Source organism: Argiope bruennichi, chromosome 1, assembly GCF_947563725.1.
Source record: "Argiope bruennichi chromosome 1, qqArgBrue1.1, whole genome shotgun sequence".
Taxonomy (NCBI): Eukaryota; Metazoa; Arthropoda; class Arachnida; order Araneae; family Araneidae; genus Argiope; species Argiope bruennichi.
This window is the reverse complement of record NC_079151.1, coordinates 75,272,638-75,292,526: the sequence shown is the minus strand read 5'-3', so window position 1 is coordinate 75,292,526 and position 19,889 is coordinate 75,272,638. Positions and strand designations below refer to the sequence as shown.

General features: G+C 28.5%; 1 protein-coding gene across 2 annotated transcripts in view; it reads left to right on the top strand.

The window, feature by feature from the left end:
• Positions 1 to 19,889, top strand: part of LOC129961721 (uncharacterized) — a 309,349-nt gene that overhangs the window by 36,940 nt on the left and 252,520 nt on the right. The gene's annotated exons all lie outside the window — the stretch shown is intronic.

Sequence of the window (19,889 nt, the reverse complement as noted above, 5' to 3'; positions counted from 1 at the left end):
AAATTCCTACTTGTGCTTTATTATTGTGACCATTGTGTATTGTCTTATAATATATGCATTTAATTACAATTAGCCACAACAGAAGAGGTGTATTACGCGGGGTCAGCTATGATAAATAAGGAATTTAATTTTTTTTCCCGCAGTTGCTTTCTGATTTTGCTTTTTTTTCAAACTACGTATTCAATTTCAATATTCAATAGATTTTCTAATAATGCTCTGAAAAAAAAGTAGCTGTAATTGTTAAAAATAGCATACAAAATAAATTTTGAGAAATATATTCTTAACTTGCTATCTGATGGTATAAAAATAGGTACTGCTTACAAAAACAAATTTTGCGTCTATAGATTGTACTACAGAATTTATTTTTATCGTGTTTCTCGGAAAGTAGAACTAAATATCAATTCATAATCATAAATCCTCTCATGATTTTTCAGGATGCTCGCAATATAGTCCTTACACCAAATTAAACGCTAATATAGATCGTCAATTGCATGGCCGCCATAGTTTTTGCTTGATGACCATTCCAAGTAGTAATGCTGCTCACGCGCACATTTGACATATCGCCACTTGATGTGCCTGGGCCTTATTGGAATCTTTAGGCTTCAATGGTTATTAAGGGAATAACATTTTGATCCTCAGATAAGATGAGTACGAAAAGAAAAAGTAATACCATCGAGGGCGAGAAAGAAATTATGGGAGATTCCAGAATGGTAATCTTACAGTTTTCTTCGAAAAAGAAACAAATTGGATACCCGAATGGTCGGAAAATGTTGGTCAGATCATTTTATAAACTCAGTCAGTTAGTAGACCAAGGAAATACTAAGAAAATGTCAGGAATTTATTATTTCTTGTCTTGAAAGATATTTTATTGTAAATGGTTTGTTGAAAGAAGAGCTAAGTGTTTGCTTTTACGCAAGAGTATGTTCAAACATTTGCTTTTGCAATGGCATCACAATTAGATATAACGCCAAAGGAACTCAAAAGAATCACAGCTGTGGATGGATGACTTCATCCAAACTATATGAAATGTGTTTCTTTTCCTTGAAATTTCTTTGATTCTTTCACGTGACTAAATATAAACTGTAAAAAAATAATTAGATATTCCTTGAAAAGACTTAACGTGCCTTTTGGTGTGAAATTATTATAAGACCGGGTCTTTTCGGTGAATTACGATAACCTGTTGAATATTCTTATTTTTAAATAATACCGAATATTTAGCACTACTTTCCTGATATTATTTCATCAAACATAATTCAAAGGAACATTTTATTACTTTGAATTTGTATTCTTTACTTTAATATAAATAATCTACGGTATTGCAAACTAATTCGGACATAATGCAGAATCCTAAAATAGAACGCTGATTTGCCGATTTGAGGGAAGTGTCACGGAATTTTTGAATTCAAGGTTCTTAACCTCCGGTCATAGCAGTGAATAGAATAATGGCATGGCAATGAAATTATTTAGTAAACGGCTCTGCTAAGATTAATGGGGAATTAACTTAATAGGCAACAATATACTAATAAATGCAATAGAACATGAAGAGGAACATTTGAATATTTATACATTTTAGTATCAAATGATCGTATAAAGTATTTTCTCTAAACAACGATTGTACACTTACAAGCGTGCTACGTGTCATTAAAGAGGTGCTCATAGCATTTAAATTAACTTTATTTATAAAACGGAGTTATATAAAATATTGAATTCTTTCCAGCTTAGAATCAATTTTATATCATCAATAGGTTACTGAAAATGCTTTTGTAGGTTTCCCATCTTTATTATTATTATGTTGCTACAAAGAAATTCAAATCAATAATATATCGTTGATATGTTATTGATTTGAACTACTTGATATATTATCGATATGAATCGATTTTATATCATCAATAGGTTGCTGAAAATGCATTCGTAAGTCTCCTTTTCTTCAACAATATGACGTATCTTTATCAGTATATTGTTACAAAGAAATTCAAATCTCTAATATATCGTTGATATATTATTGATTTGAATTGTTTGATATATTATTGATTTGAATTGATTGATATAATATTGATAAGAATCGGTTTTATATCATCAATAGATTGCTGAAAATGCGTTCGTAGGGATTGCATCTTTCAACATTATGACGTATCTTTATTATTACGTTGCTACAAAGCAATTCAAATCAATAATATTTTTCTCAATTTCCAAAAATGTTGTAAGTAAAACTCGACGATCTATCTTTGTGACTGGAGGTTTTAAGATTCATTTCAAATTAGATCAAATTAGAATAATAATAAGAGCATTAAAAAAAAATTGTAATGGTGTTGCTATACTAAGGTATTTTTTTTTTGTCTCTTTGTTGATAGTATTTCGAGATACATTCTTAATTAATTTAATAATTCTATTTCTTTCTATTTTATTGTTCCATTGAATTCGCAAATACTTGTATTGGATGACGATTTTTAGATAGATTCCTGTAGGGAAAACTACCTATTGCAATGGTTCACATGACAAAATTTCGTGGATATATATGTATATATGCTTATAACGCTTTGCCCATGTTATCTTGTGAACAGTATTTTAACTGGCTTGGGACATGTTGTTAGAAATGTAAAAAGCTCAGACGAGTTCGTAAATGGCCCATCTCAAAGAGGGTTGAAAATGGTGAGGGATTGAAATTTTCATTTCGGCATAACTTTCTTAATATTGAAGATAGAAAAATAAATCCAATTAGTCAAATTAGCGCCTCATTAAGACGAGCAACTTCTGCATTTAAAGTATTTCGATAACTGCAACATTTTAGAAGTTAGGGGCTGAAAAGTGATTTCCAAACCTTAATATTGACTGTTTCTAACAATAACAATTTATGTTGCCAGATAGTAACTTAGATGTAAAGGAATGTATGTTTGCCTTCCAGCTTGTCGACAGGATTTTTTTTTTATTTAGAATGAATAAAAATTTAGAGATTTTAAATATACTTTAAATGATTTTAAACGAATAAAAATTTCAGTGAAGATACTCTAAAAAATTAATTCCTACCAAAAAAATGTCTTTTCCTTCTCTGATGCATCATTCCTTTCCAATTTTTTTTCTTTACTGCTATTGAAAAATTAATCTGTGTTTTTAAAATGAACGTTGTCCTTGGCAATATCTTTAAAACACATGCAGTGATTTACGATTTCTTTGGAGAAATCCGGCGAGCTGGCAATGTCTGATGTGATTCGGAGGGGGTATTTTAGACCTTGTTATCTGATGTCTCGAGGGAAATTAGAGGGAAGAATAAAACTTTTTTACTGGCCCTCTGCCTGAACCGATAACAACTCTTGTCAAGGCAAGTGGGCGGGTGGAATGAATTGAAGGCGCCATCTGAAAGTGGAAATTTGTCAGCAGAAATCCCGAGATCTTTTTATCAGTGTTTATAGAAAATTTGTTCGGTTTTCATTTTATAATTTTTCCCTTGTTTATGAAAAAATATGGACTCTTTCCGACTAGTCAACACTAATAATAAAGATGAATGTGCGTGTATGTGTGTTGGCGCTTAGAGGGCGACAATGTGCACCTTGGAGTGATTTTTTTCGAAATTTTAATTAATTGAAAATGAAATGAAATTTTGAAACTTTCTCGAAATAAATTTTCATGTTATATTATTCTACAAAAACTAATTTTGCAATATTTCAAGATTCTAAAAAAAATTTCTTTGTCCAAATTAATAGTCGTAAAAATGTTTTCTGAATTTTCGTAATTTTATAATATTTTACATTATTTCCAACGATAGATTAGATTTTTGCTCTAAAATTCAATTTTTTATTGTTTTCTCAAAAAAAAAAATGATTGAGGTATTTTATACCGTTGTTGAAAGCTAATGAAGAAGGATTCTGTCTGTGTGATGCCCTTGAAATGCCCTGAAATCTAATCTTTTTCAACCAAGCTAATTCGGACCATAATCATCTTGAATAATTCGATTGAGAAATATTAAATTTTAAATTATGATTTATTTTTTAGATAAAGATTTCCCCATTTTTGTTTGAAATTTTATTAATAAGTCCACAAATGCAACCACACATTAATAAACTGAATAAAAAAGTCATTAATAAGTGTATTGATTGTTTCTTATTATCGCTGTTTCCTTTGCATTTTCTGTATGATTTTTTAAAATATTTTCCTCAATCAGTTTCAGTTTATTTTGTTTGTTAAGTGCTTTTTTTTTTTGCTTAGTATGAAGCGTTTAAGAAAAAAACTGTACTATTATTTTTTTTCTAAATATTTTTTTTTCTAAAACATTCCATTCTGATAATAATCTTTTACAAGCCTTCGAATCGTGAAAATTAACGAAAATCTGTCGAAGTACCAACGATACTAACCTTCTAAAAATTTGTTTTTACGTTTTTTTTAAAAACACTTAAAACGAATTTTGATTTTCTGATTTCACCTCAATTAATACAGGCACAGGTTATAAAGATTGTAGCGATTTCATAGCTTTTCAGAGTATTTGTTAATTAATAAATATCGTCGGAATGTTTAGATCACTGGTTCACAAGGGAAGAAAGACAAATTAAAACTATTCTTTGCAATATTTTTACTAACCACATTTGATGACCAATTGGTTCGCTAAGAATATATATTGGCTTCACTTCAATGATTCGTTTTTTGAACATCATATTATGGTAGATATCAAAATTATTCTGTTTATGGTGTACATGAACTAATGGCGTCGGTCACCATGACACCATGATGTCATTAAGTATGGGTAATATATTTCGTATTTTATGTTATGCTTTATATTATTTTTCTCGCATATTGTGTTATATTCTGTATTTTAAATTAGTATTTTTTGCATTCTATGTAATTTCCGATTGTTCAAGCAAATTGCGCGTATAAAAAGCAGCATTTTTTTTCTTTCTCTTTTTACAACATAAAAAAGATGCAAGATTAAATATTGAATCAAACGATGAAAATGGCTTAAATTTCATAGCTACATGATGTCATTAAGTATGGGTAATATATTTCGTATTTTATGTTATGCTTTATATTATTTTTCTCGCATATTGTGTTATATTCTGTATTTTAAATTAGTATTTTTTGCATTCTATGTAATTTCCGATTGTTCAAGCAAATTGCGCGTATAAAAAGCAGCATTTTTTTTTCTTTCTCTTTTTACAACATAAAAAAGATGCAAGATTAAATATTGAATCAAACGATGAAAATGGCTTAAATTTCATAGCTACAATAAAATCTATTATTGAAAATTATGTAAAAAATGTTTTTTAAAAGCTATAAAAATTCTGTATTAAATTTCTGTCATTAAATTTTTTTTTCAGTTTTGGAACCATATTAAAATTAGTTTTGTGCAATCCTATTTCGAGAAAATGCCAACATCTTGTTTTATTTTAAATTAATTAAAATTCTAATGTAAATTTCCTCAAAAAACTCGACCCGAAAGCATTTTTCTGCTCTACAAAATGAATTTGTAATAAATTTGGCCACTCTAGGTCAAACGGCCTGTTTTGCATAGCATCACTACAGACTCGCACTCTTTTCTCTTTATTATTAGTAAATACAGAATATATGTAATTACCGCTGTTATTAGTTTAAACAAATAAGAATGGAATTAATATGAAGTCATCTAATTATTACTATTAACTTAGAGAATACATTTCTTAGAAAAGAAAAAAAAAATTATTCCTCCCATTCCAGGCGTCACATCATTTGAACTGCATGAAAATTTGCTATTGCAACGGTAGACAATTTCAAGGAATGCTGCAAATGCTTTCAAAGTAGTAGTCGGTGTATTTCAACGGAATCGTTTTTTTCTGTTAACATTCGCCGAAAACCGCTTTCTGAGTCTAGCTTTATCTCATCTAGACATGCCATAACAACAACAACAACAACAAAAAGCTGAGAAGTAGAAATCTTGTTTTTAAATCTGTGTATGCAGGTTCCCAGAAAGCTTAACATTCAGATAATCTAGATGAGAGGATATTTATGTTTAACTTAGCTGTTATGATCGTAGATGAAATCAAAACTGTTTATGTTGAATATTTCATTTGTTTACTTTTTACATATCAGAATGTATTAGGAATCAATTCTTCCTTATTCAGAGCAATTCAGAAAAGAGAAATGCAACACTTACAAATGTATTTAAATAATTCGCATTTCAATTAAAAATAATTCTAGCAATTTAGTTATTTTTCTCGGTACCCTATAGGATTTCTTTTCTATGAATGCGAATTTATATATCTATCTATCTATATATATATATATACTAGCCGCCTTTGACGACCAGCCGGTTCGCCAATCTTAATGCTCGTTAAAATTTTAATAGTTAAATATTTTATGTAATTCCTACTTTAATAGCTTCTTCATTAAAATATTTCAAAATTTCAAATTTCCATTCACTCAGAATATTATAAAGACCTTCAGTCATAACGTAATCTGTATCTCTCTAATTTTCTGTTAGCTCCCGTAGAATTTATGCTTTACATTAAATTAAAGTGTAAATGATTAATCTGCAATTAATATAATAATATTTTTTACTGAAACAAAGCATTTTTTTTAATAATATGATTACTGATAATAGAGTCACTGAGCGTTTAAACTTTATGGGCACTAAAGAATATCTTTTTTAATTTATGTATTATCTCAAGAATTTGCCAACAAAATTTTCTCAGATCCATCATGAACAGATCGATTCATTAACAATGTTTAATTTTAAATGCATCAAACACTAAGAAAATAAAATGAATCGTTTAAAATAATCGGTCGAAAACAGGTTAAAATAAACTACTTAAAAAACGATGTACTTAAAACTATAAGCATATACAAAATATATATAACATAAATACAATTTACTTACAAAAGCATGCAATTAATCTAAAAATAATTTAAATCGTCCGTTGATAATGGTTGTCATGGCAACAATCGGAACAGAATGCGCATGCGTGAATTTTCTTCGCCAATTACGGTAACGCAAATGCGTGAATTTTTCTACGCCAGTTGGGGTAACGCTATGCAGGTTATACATTTTTAATTTTCTTTATTCTGTGTTATTTTAATTCAAAAATACTTCAGAATGAATCTGAAACTTGGATTAATTAACAATGTTTAATTTTAAATGCTTAAAACATTAAGAAAATAAACAGAATCGTTTGAAATAATTCGCCGAAAAATGTTAACCCTAGCCCCATTACTGTTGGGAGAAAAATAAACTGAAGCCTTACTCATTTGGCGGTGGGGAAAATGGAAGATTTTTTTGGCGGGAAAGTTAGTTTTTAATTAATAATTAAAATTCTAATTAAAATTTCAAAAAAAGGGACCCCAGGTGCACATTCCCGACCTCTAAGGTATACATGTACCAAATTTGATAGCTGTATGTCAAATGACCTGACCTGTAGAGCGCCAACACACACACACACACACACATTGAGCTTTATTATAAGTATAGATAGATAGATAGATATATGCCAATACAGATAACTTCACATTGTATTTTTCATATATCAAGCCATTTCTTCTATAAAAAAAAAAGAAGAAATTGCGATTTATTTAGGCTTAACTTCAAATACTTTTTACTTTTTTTATAGAAAATATTGTAATCGTAAAAAAAAAAAAAAAAAAAAAATTGATCTTAGGATTTTGACGAATCTCCACGTTGCAGATTTCTTTGAGCTCGAAAAACTCATTTTTGGCATTATATCTGTCTGTCTGTGAACACGTTAATTCAAACATGAGTTGAGTTGAAATTTGGTACATAGAATGACAACAAAATTTGTAGACTAGATTCTATCAAATTTTGAATGAAATCTATTCACAAGCAGTTGGAAAATATGCCTAACGGTTCGATTATAAGAAAAATCAATAACTACACATTCCATAGAACTAGATAGATAAAAGTTTTCACACAAGTTTAGTATTAAAAATAATTATCAAATTCTGAACAAAATCCGCCAAAGTGTTGACAGTCTGCGAGTCTGTACTCTCATATGCATGCACACGCTTTGACTTAAATCAATGAAATTCGGTCTGTTGTATTGTGACTACAACTGTCAAAATTGCGTCAAATTTTTGTGTCAGTCGGTTGGCGGAAAAGCATCTAAAATACATATTCTCGCGATAAATTCAGTAAAAATACTGAATTTATGCTAATCTATAAATCTATGTAACTATCGTTCGCTAATGCCTTACAAAGCATGCGTGACTTACCCATGGTCCCCAATTCCATGCGGTGGAAAGATGAATAAGCTATTTTGTTGGAGAGTATGCGAGAAAGTTTCGGGAGACCACTCCCGCTGGCTTCATATTTGATAAATGAAGGTATAAACTAATTAAAATATCTCTTAATGGAAACTTTAAAAAGTATACATACAACAATTAAAGGCAAAATATTAAATAACTACTGACCGCTTTCGAAAACTAGATCTTCGTTGAAATTACTAAAATGAAAAATATTTCTATTTAGTAATTTCAACAATCCTTGAATAAAGTGCTATTCTAAATTAATCTAGCATGATAAACATAGAACGTTCTGCCTGATTATTTATATATGCTAAGTGTTGAATTTAATTATCGAAAACGCTATATTTATTGTGGTTGTGGTTTATGTCAAAGATTAATGAAGCGATATCACTTGGAAATGGAAAGTGAAAAGGGATAGACGAATCGTATGATATTCAAGAGCCTTGAGCTTTCATATGAAGTAAAAATGGGCGGAATCGGTACAGTGATCGGGACTGGGGGTTTGGATTTTCCTATTTATTCTAAATATATAGATAAGTATATATTAGATTAAATGTGATATTCATATGTATCTTACATTCTTCGTCAAAACATTTTATGCCTTTAAAAGCTTCAATAATTTTTGGATTACTTTGTTCAAATAATTAATATCAGCAGAATACTTACTTATATTTCCTTTAATTCATATAAACTGTATCGAATTTTCAGATTTGTTGGATATAGATGAAATATTAATATTTCATCGATAATCTTCATCCTGATAAAGCAATCATCGAAATTTTTCTATTGCCATAAATTAAGTCAATTTCCGAAACAGTTTTCAAACATATGTGAGCAACGAAGTTTAAATAAATATTTAAAGCATGTTTGCTGAAATTTAATATTTACTTTTAAAACAAGCGGATCCTAAATTCTTCTCATATTGGTTTCAATTGAGCCATAATAATTAAAAAAAATAGTAAATTGTAAGAATTCGCCTTTTTTTATATGCAGCGCTGTGAATTATCTGGCATCTGTATTTCTAGCTACTTTTGTAGTTCTTGGAGTTATTGTAAAAGTAATTCAGTTTAAATTTTTGCCATAAGATGTTCAACATTATTTCTAAAAATTATAGTTAAATATTTCTGGTTCACTTTTTATTTCTAACGATAAATATTATAAGAAGAGCAATAGACTGTTGAAACCTCAATCATTTAATTTGTCTAAACTTTATTCAGAATATAAATTTAAACTACAATTTCCCCAAACTAGGAGAACTAGAGCATACCATTATTTTGTCTTAAAAAATACGGCATCAGAAATATCTATCGTTAGTAAGAATATAAACTAATTATTTGTGCAATTAAAAAGTAATTATGTGATAGTAAAACGTTAGCATTTTACGACGCAGCTATTTTTATTTTTCGAGTATTTTAATTTACTTTTAAGTTTCTGTATTACGCATGATTCAGGTCCTAAATTTATTTTGTAGTAGCTGAAGTTCCATGTATCTCTTAGCGCAAATAGTCGAATTGTACGCTACAGAGATCGTTGTTCTAATTCGTGAGTTCTTATTTCAAAATACCTGTGGCTTTTTTTATAATACCTAACCTCCACACCCTCAAAATAACTGCAACTATTTTTTGTTCAGATGTTAATAGATTGGTTAGGTTGTAAGAGGAACGTCTTACCTTTGATTATTTCTAATGTTCCATTTCCCTACTTTTCCAGCAGTGTTAAATATAATTTTTTTTTTCAAAATTTTTGATAAACCGTCTAGACAGGACGATCCGTTGAATTCGTCTAAACTTTCGGTACTTTTTCATCTTTGTCCAATTATTTTTATTTAATGTCTGGAATACTGTTCCTTTTCGAGTTCAAAATGCTTTGTTGACAACATGAATAAAGAAATTATCTTTTCGGCGGATATTTAGGTTTGTGGACCACCTGTTGTCTTGTCTAAAGATAGGTTTTTCATACCTGTTTTATAGAAGCAAATTGTTCATGTGAAACTGTTAATCAGTTTTCATCGAATTTACAATTTTAAGGAAATTAAATCTTCCATTTTTATGAACTTTTGAAAAACTGGAAAAAAATTATTATTAATCAATATTAAGTCTTCTGTAAAGGCAGATATTCGTTTTGATAAAAGTGTTATATCTTTATTTGTTTTGAACAGATTTGTAAAAATATCATTTGCTTCATATAAAAGCTCAATTGCAAGATTTTTTATATTTATATTTGTTTTGATCAGATTTGTAAAAATATCACTTGTCTTCATATAGAAGATCAGTTGCAAGATTATTTTTTTATTATTTTTCCTGAATCATAGTCGTATTAGAATTTTAGATTTGAATTTTCATTTTGATTTTTGGAATTATTTTTTATCCTTTAAAATAGTTTATTTCTCTCATCGGCTAGTTTTTCGATTTTTGGTGATTGGTCGAATTCTAATCGCAGATTTTACTTGCGAATTTCATTTACTTGTAGAGCTACATTTCATGCTTAGTCTGTTTAAATAAGCTTTATAGTTTTAAAATTTGGAAATATTAATCACTTTTTCTTAGGGGAACAGTGGACTTTGAAATAAGCAAAAATGGGCATAAAATGTCATTTTATTTTTATATTTCATCACCAAAATACTTATTTGCTAATATAGTCTTATAAAATATATTTTTGAATAAAATGAATATTTGATAGGCATGGAGGGGAAAGTACATTTTAAGGACTTTTATTAAAATGAAATTGTAGTTAGTTTTAACTATTTTTAAAATGCTCCAGGTGTCTTAATTTTTGAGGAAATTAAATAGAATTGATAATAAAGATTCCGGTAAACACTAAAAGAAAATAGGGTATGCATTTTGTATTTCGAGGGTTTTAAGATAGTTAAAAGTCAACTTTAGCTCAGAAAAAAATAAAATTCTTATGAGAATTTAGAAAGTGTGCATAAAAATATTTATAAAAAATTAGCATTTAATTGGAATTGCAAAATCATATACAATTTTATTCCAAATAAATTTATTTTGAATAATAAGAAAAAAATAATAGGAAAAATTTAAAATTAAGTCACCTGGAATATTTTGAAATGATGTATAGCTTTTAATTCTTTTAAAAAAATTATATTTCGTTAAAAAAAATTTTTAAGAAATTTGACGTATTTGTGTTTTAATAGTTATGCATAAAATTTCATAATACTAAATGTATCATTCGCAAAAGTATTTAATAGAATCCAACACAGTATTTTTTTAAGCTAAGCAAATGTATGATTATATTTTAGTTTGTTAATGACCCCTTTCATTAAAATCTAACACTTATTATTGTTCATTTTAGCTCTTTTATTACATTTAATAGAGTTCAAATTTTATTTTAATAAAAAATTGCATCTCAAGAATAGATGAAAATAATTTTTTTTTTATTATTACAGATATTATAATCAAATATAACTTCTGAAAAAAATGTGCGCTATTCTGTTTGGGAAAAATGCTTCTTTCAAAACCAGTTCCGAAAAGTTTAAAAGACAAAATGCGTATAAAGAGCTTTTATTATTTTAATGCACGAAAGATTTTTTTTTTCGATTTTAAGGTATTAATTACCTTTGAATTACGAGGAAAGGTATTTCTTTATATTTATTTGTCGCATTGTCATTGACATTCTTTCATGGATGTTACTGTTGACTGTATGACCTTCAATTGTCAGTGGATAATTTATTTTATTTTATTTATTTTTCATTTTAGGAAGAATACATGACTCATAACCGTATGCGTAACTATTGTCGTCAACTTTATCAATTTGATCGAATTATTCAGAAACTATTGTTTTATTTCATGGAAATTTCATGGTCTTCTAGAAAATATATCATAGCAGATAAAACTGTTTGTAGTTGAGCAGTCAGCTGTTTTTTTTTATTGAATAGGATTAAATGTAATTTTAATGACATTTTAAATCTATAAAAAATAATATCCTTTTCACGATTTTACAATTTTTTAGGGATAAAATGAGATCTTTTAAAATAATTTTTATCTATCTTTTTATTAATTTTTTATTACATCTATTAATTTAAAAAGGTTCGACCTTACAATATCTATGACATAAAAACCTAATATTAGATGGTTGGGGAAGTATTAGTTGCTATTTTCTTAAGCTCATCATTAGACTAAAGAAATAGCAAAAAAATTCGTTTCAAAAAGCTATGATCCCATCAATCAGATTCTGTCCTCTACAGATTTGAAAATTATAGAATAGAAATTTTATAGCTATAGTGATGTTACGTTTATAGAAAAGCATAACTTTTAGAAATGCAACACAGTTGCACAGTTTCATTCATCCCATTAGTACACAAATAATTTTTTGAATAATAATTTCCGAATCCTCGATAAGTTTCATAATTGCCTAATTTTTTTCATATTTTACTTAGAAAGATTTTACCTGTTCCTGCTTTAAACATTACTTTTTCCATTATATGTGACTTTGTAAAAGTTATATGGAACAGAATTTGATGGATTGAAAGCTGAGTTGTAAACTCTTATTCATTTGGCTATCCTAAAACAATATAACAAGTTAATTCGAAATAATATCAGTGATTACTTTTTCTGTCAATATAAGAGACAGAACGATTGGATTTCTCCGATTATATTGGTTGGACATTTTCGCCTCGGTAAACCTCCGAACTTAAGAGCCGTATATAGGAATCATATTAAATATTATCAGTTCAGATTCATGAACTTAATTTAGTCTTAAAATGTTTACTCCTTAAAAAATCCAGGGGAGTAGTTTCCCAAAACTTTCTCGCATACTCTCTAATAAACTTGTCACGCTAGAGAACGCCTTAAATGGCATTGGCGTACAATAATTAACTTATGGCGAGATTTTACTGAATCCATCGTGTGATCTTTGGCGAATTTTTTGACAATTAATCCCTGGCATGCAATTAAAAATATCTAAAAATCAAATTTTGCTTCTAAATGCAATCTTTCCATTAAACAAAAATTAGGTACAAAATTGCACTAGTAATCACAAAATGACATACCAAATTTGACATATTTAGGTCAATGCATTTAGCACCGACATGCATTACAGACCGACAGACAGTGAACTCTTAGTTGGATTCGGTTGAAAATTTGACAGGTGTGTATCGAGTATCGAATCTATGCATCGAATTTTATCTCTGTAGCTCTCTTTGTTTTGTAATTATTGTGCTAATTTATATCCGTACAGTCAGACAGACGGACTTCCTTTGAACTGATTTTATCAGATTTGACAACATCTGGAAATTTGGTATAAGGATCGTATACCAAATTTCAATCGTTTAGCTCAAATCGTTTTTTAGTAGTCTTTGTTACAAACAAACTGACAAACGGACAGACATTTCCCAATTATTTGTTTTTCGAATTTAGGGAGATCTAAAACGTGAACTGATGGAATTCCTCTGAACAGATTTCACTCACACTTTGACAGAAATCTGTAATATCTCGAGTTCGAATTGTTTGACAATTATTATATTTTCTCTATGCTTCGTATACGAGAAAGTAATTATAACGAGGCTTCATTTTTAAATTATAACGGGCCTCTATATGAGTGAAATTATATATTAAATAAGAAACGAGGAAGAACTATTTTTAATTGGTTATTATAATTTACATATTTCATAATAATCTTTCTACTAAGGCAAGCGTCTCTTTTTAAACAATTGATAACAAACACTGTGACCAGTTAATGGCTGCATGCTAACCAAGAAATAGATAACATGGCCGATCATTCTTATTTAAATATTTGAAAACCCTTCCCTCCCTTTTGTTAAACAACGTACTGGTATCGTGTCCTCAAAATCTATTTTAAATGTCGCAACTGATAATACACTATTTCCGGACTAGAAATTGTTGCATATTCAATTGACGATAACCTCGTTTAGTAGGAAGTTAATTCTTGCACGTGGCTGGGCTTTTGATTTGTGTACTTTATGCGCCGACACACGCATCTACAGTAATCGGACTCGGCCATTTCTTTTCACTGGTTTCCTCAGCTGCTCCGAGAAGCATTGCACAGCTGATTGCTTCATCCCATTCCAGTTTCGCTTAAATTACTTAACTGATAGAATGCCTTCCGACTCTGACTACAGCAGCTGCTGAAGTCAACGTCCGAAATTCCATTCTTTTCTAGATTTGGTGGCAATTTTCTGAACATACCACAAAGGAGCTTTTGCAGGAAGTAACGCTAGGCTGAAATTTCGATTTTATTGGAATGTTTGATGGTGAAAGGAATTTATTTATTGGGCTCCAAAATCTTTTAACTTAAGCAGATACGATTTTTATAAAAGATGAAGTAATATTTTTCATACTGAAAAAAATTTAGTTGTTTAAAAGAAATAATATTTTATTTCTTATTCAAAAACTGAAAGTGGAACCATTTTATTGTTCTGTATTAGAGGGAATCTAAAGTATTCATTACTAGGTTAATAAAGATTTCGAATATTAACATGCATTAGATGTATAGTGATTTTTTTTTTTATTTCAAGAAATTTTACAACTGTTTTATATTCGGAGTAATGTTTTTACACGAAACGTAACTGATTTTTGTTTTTCTTTTGCTTTGTTTATTTATGGTTTTTTTACCAGTTTATAGTAGTCCTTTAGTCGTTTACTTATGCATGAAATAAACAGTGACAGTGACATGCATAAAATAACATGAAATAAACATATGCAGGCAATAAACAGTGACATGAATAAACAAACAGTCGTTTACTTATGCATGGCAGTATAAGAGAAAAAATATTGAATAATAATAAAAAAATAAGAGCGCTTTTTATGTAATATATTTTGTATTAGGCATTAAACCTAATAAAGACAAAATAGATGGATTTTATTAAAAAATGATAGTAAATTAAATTCTTCTAGATCAATTTTTTCGAATTGCTGTATCGCACCATCGATGTAAGCATAACGTCAGTATTTGAGAAATCTTCTTACTGTTATCTCAAGACTGCTTCAAATTATTTAAATTGTTCACTTGTGAATCATTTTAATGCCATTGGTTTCAGTTAGCGTGCTTGTTCACTGGAATAAAAATTGTTTTAATTTATGTTGACATAATAAAGCATCTATATAAAGAAACATAAATGAAATTGTGACTGATTAAAGCTCAAAAGATAACAACATTTATTATCGTATTGATCTAATCTGCTTGTATTTTAATGCGACAGTGGTGGTTCGGCCACACTATTTTTCACATGTCTGCCTGATCTTTACACTTCTACAAATAGTGAAACATTGATCCAACTCACGAGGGGGGGATACGAAATGCCTATTTACAATTTATGATTTTTTAATTCTGATCCTATGGTGGTTTGAGTGAAATGGAAGATAATTTAATGCCGAACATCTATATTGTTTGAAAATTTTAAAATTTATTTTTTAAAATTCTATTTTTACTAGTCTTATTATTAAATAATTTAAAAGTCATGTTACAATTATCACAACTCTCACTGAATGACGATAAGCATATCATTATTGTATCATTTTTTCAGCATAAATTTATATATTTTCACAATTTGTATCCTTTTTATTCGTTTATTGTCTATAGAATATAGCATGCATCGAATTGTATACTTCAGTAATATCATAAAAAATATTAATTGATTTAGTTATGCCCGTAAAGGTGCTAAAATACAAAATTTACAATATTTTAAAGGAATGGCCCTGAGTTTAAGAAATTGTTACTAAAATTAAAATAACTAGCGTGTTTCTTATCTTTTGTGAAAATCGCGGTATTTTGACGTATTTATTAATGCCCGTGGGTGTTATTTTGAAAAAAGAGAGAAAGAGAATGTGTATTTTTATTTTCCTGCTAATTAGGGAGGTCAAGGTATGTTGTAGCCTCAGATATTATGTTGTTTCGACATAAAATAAATGACCGAAAAATATCCGTGTCATTTTTATACTAAGAATAATTTCTTGTTGCTTATAATAATCATGTTGCAGTTTTCAAGGTTTGAGCTTTTTTTCTTCCTATTTTAATCTATAAAAAGTGCTGAGGTAAATTTGGTTTAAAAATCTTTTCTCATATGCACGTCACTTCGATTGATTATCATTGATGTTACCATGATATTTAAATTTTATACCTTTTCCTTTGACTTTTATTCACTTTTTTATTTCATAACATAAATTGTGGGTGAAATGAAATTCTTAATTATCAATAAATTATTAGTTTAGTCTTTAATAATGCACCATCAGTTAAGATAAAAAAAAGGAAGTTATCGAAATTATCCCATTTTTTAAAAAATATGTTTACGATTATATGGAATTTTATAAGTGCTCAGCATTTTATTTGCAGTTTCCTAGAATGAAGAGGGGAAAAAATCCTAAATAAGCAACAGCTGTAGAAAGATGCTGAATTTGCAAATGAATAAATGCTTATGCTGCAAAATTATGTGTGAAAAATATTTACATTGAAAAAAACGCATCGAAGATAGCATTTTGATATGTTTGTAATTTTTATGGTTAATGCCCCTACTTAACTTTAAACTGCGCTTTTTGAACAAAAAAGAAGAAATTCTTAATTTTTTTCCATGAATAAAAAATTCGCTTCTTTTTATTTATAAAAATCCATTTGATTTACCTTCATTTCATAACTTCTTTTGAAAGAAAAAAAAACGGGATTAAATAAATATTAATTTTAAGAGTTTTAATCAATAAATTGTATCTTTTAGTATAAAAAATTGATTACCGTTTAAAATTATCTGAAAATATATCGAAAGAAAGGTAGATCACAACTATCATCAAATAATCAAAAAATCAAATAATCAAAAATCAAAATAAGGAGAAGATAATGTATTACAACGTTACTAATTATTAGTACACTGAATTTCGATGCTGTAGTTTCTTTCCACTTGCAAAAACCTTTTTTTAAAAATAAATATGTAAATGATTTTCAACAAACCAAACACAAAAGACGTGTGCTAAGAGTAACAATGGCGGTGTTTGGGACTTTTGTAATTTAAAACTCAGTTTTTATTCACATTAAATCTCAAATAATTTCATAAAGCGGAGTAAATACCATTAGTAATTTAGAAATAAATTTCCATTCACGCTTCAGTAAATATTTGCAAAGAAATTTGGGAAATATTTTTATTATCAATAACTATTTTGGTAAATGGGCTGAATGCAATGAAAATGTGTTACTGCTTTTCTCCGCGTACTTTAACAAGGTATAAAACAATGTTTAGGAAATGATCCATAAAGCATTTATGATGGAAGGTCCTTTAAAAGTTCCGCAATAAATTTTTTGATAACAAATTTAGATGCCAGGTGTATTGGAGGAGACTGTTGATTATATCGCAGTAAACTATTTTTCAGGAATTCTTGGCATTCTTGACAAAATATCAATCGAAACAGCATTCCCGGAATCATCTGAAAAAGAGCACTGAACTGTGTTGCCGTAAGTCCTTTATGGACCTACAGTGGGGAATAAAATGTTATCTTAGTTTCTTGGTTGAAGGAATAATTTCTCATTAATAATAGAAATCGAGATTTTTCAATGCAATGAAGGCATAATGTTACTCTTAAAATGCACGTATGAAAAAAAAAACACCATGTTTAAAAATAATAATTAAAGAAAAAAATTGAATATTTCCTATTTTTAGCTGAAATAATTATTTTTCCATTTCGTAAAAAAAAGAGAAAAAACCGATTACCAAATAACATTTGGGTGTTTTAAATATTGAGTTCCAAATCTTTATCAATATAATTAAATGACCTTTAATCTTTCCAGCTGATATCGATAAGTCCGAAGTATTTGTTGAAATCTGTCTGCAATAATATGATTCTGTTGTAATATATCAGGGCTTCTTATCCCACCGGAAATCCTGGAAGTTCTTTTATTTGAAAGAAGGTATCTAGTTCTCTAATATGCAATGCTAAGCGCTATGTAATCAAAATTTTATATTCAATGTATCAAAAGTCAAGAGTCAAAAATACAAAAATTCTTTATTTGTGTAATTCACGGTTATAAATCCAAAGAAAAAAACATGGCAGGACAGAGGCGGGAGAAAATATAAAGGAAAAGAGGGAAAGATACCAACTTGTGAAGTTTCCCATTTATTAGAGATAAGCTACTCAGATTTGCAATACCTATATAATATATATATTTTAATTTTTGTTTTTCTTTTTCTTTTATAATATATATATTTTCTATTATATTTCAATATGTGATTTAAACTATTTCTCGAGGGTTTTTGAGCTCTAACAAACAGCAATAAACATTTGTTTGACGCTAATTGAGACCTCCGAAACGACGTTTGGTTTTTCACTATCAAACTGTGTTTAAACGATACGATGAATCTTTTTTTTTAATTATACAAAATCCGCGATATTTCAGTAAGGAAAATCGAAAAATGTATTTAAAGAGAATAAATATGCTTTTAAAATGATTGTAAGGATGTGATGGTCTCACGCATATGAAGTGAGAAAATTTCAAAATTATGTATTGGATAAATCAAAATTATGATATATTTGCAAGTTCGCCCTATTTTCGTAATATTATGTTGTTATCTCACCAGGAGAATAGTAATATAATTTTAACTCACTATATATTATAATTCTATTAGAAATTACTTACGCCACATTTCAATTCTCTTTTTAAATAAAAATTTAAAAAAAAAAGATTGATTGCGGGAAAGATTGATTTCCGATAGATATCATTGAAAATATTTGGTTTCATAAATTTATAATTTTGGTTGATAAATTATCATAAAGATGTAAAAAAGTCTTTTTTGAAAAATATATATTGTTTAAAGCAGCATATTTTGATGACTTTTACATGTATAAAATTTAAAAGCTATTCAATATTTCTAAAAATAATTAATATCTATTGAATATGAACTAATTTTTTTTAAAATAAGATTTAATTCAAGATTTCCTGCTCAGTAAATTTTCACAGATTTCTACTTTCTCGCATACGAAGCATAAAGAAAATGTTGTAGTCATCAAAAAATCCGAATTGAATATTTTGATGGATCTTAACATTTTAGAACGATCTAATTTTGAAAACTCATTTTTGGCCTTATGTCTGTCTCTCTGTCTGTGACAAAGATAACTCAAAATGCTTTGAGTTAGATGGATGGAATTTCGTATATAATCTTCACATCCAATTTCTAGATTTCTATCAAATTTTGGGCAAAATCCATTGAGAGGAAGTCTGTCTGTCCAGCTGTTCGAAAATAAGTTAACATGACTACTACAAAACGAAGACAACTAGGTCGATAAAATCCTGTACCCAGATTTAACATTTATAGTGTAGAAGCTTATAAAATTTTCAGCCAAATTCGACAAGCGATGAATCGTCTGTCGGTCTGTATTTTCAGACGCATGCACGCAGAAGCATCACAAACGCAGTGATTTAAATATATCAAGTTTGGTGTGTGATTTTGTGACGAAAAGTGTTGCGCTGTGTAATATTTTGGTTTCTATCCGTTTGCAAAAATCGCGTCATTTCTGGAATTAATCGCCAAAAACTCGCCAAGGACCACACGATATGTTCAGTAAAAATGCTTAAGTCACGTCATAGGTTAATAATTCGTAACTATTATAGCCAATCCCGTGCAAAGTGTTGTCTCTCTTAAACAAGGTCCATATATATATATATATATATATATATATATATTTGCGAGGGATGAAGTATAATTTGGTTATTAGAGATTATGC